The sequence below is a fragment of the Eimeria mitis genome, genomic scaffold (assembly GCF_000499745.2).
Source record: "Eimeria mitis Houghton genomic scaffold, Emh_scaff1738, whole genome shotgun sequence".
Taxonomy (NCBI): domain Eukaryota; phylum Apicomplexa; class Conoidasida; order Eucoccidiorida; family Eimeriidae; genus Eimeria; species Eimeria mitis.
Window position 1 is genome coordinate 6,008 of NW_013570054.1, and position 830 is coordinate 6,837.

An 830-nucleotide genomic window follows, 5' to 3' on the forward strand; every position below is an offset into this window, starting at 1 on the left:
TCTAGGGTTTAGGGTTTAGGGTTTAGGGTTTAGGGTCTAGGGTTTAGGGTTTAGGGTTTAGGGTTTAGGGCTTGCCTGTAAGAATATCAAAGTCTCGTCGGCGAGAGGCATAGCGGCTTTGTTGGAGGCGCTGCAAACCCTCAAGAGAGAGAACCACATTAGGGTTTAGGGTTTAGGTTTTAGGGTTTAGGGTTTGGGGTTTAGGGTTTAGGGTTTAGGGTTTAGTACTGCTTTCTCTCTCGCAGCCTCAGCTATCTTCTTTGTTCTCTCGCAGTCGATGGAGGCGCCAGAGATGAGGTCCCAAGGATAGCTGCAACCACAAGAATTAGGGTTTAGGGTTTAGGGTTTAGGGTTTAGGGTTTAGGGTTTAGGGGTGGGGGGCCGTAAACCCTAGGGTTTAGGGTTCCTCGTTGCTGCAGTTGCACGAGTCCAAAGCTTAGGGTTTAGGGTTTAGGGTTTAGGGTTTGTGTCTCAGCGGTTAAGAGTTCGCAGCAAGGGTTTAGGGTTTAGGGTTTAAGGTTTACGTTTATCGCTAGGGTTTAGATTCCACAATAAGGGTTTAGGGTTTAGGGTTTAGGGTTTAGGGTTTAGGGGACCTGGGTGGCTGCAGTCTGTGTGCTTCGATTCTTCGTTGTTGTCTCTGCGGGCAAACCCTAGTTATACACTGATGCCCTAAACCCTAAACCCTAAACTCTAAACCCTAGAAAAAACTTAGGGTTTAGGGTTTAGGGTTTAGGGTTTAGGGTTTTGGTTGCAGGGGGGGGAGAGCTGCTGGTGGTCCTCTCAAACCCTCAGAGCTTTCTTCAGGGCCTCAACCGCCCTAGCTAGCT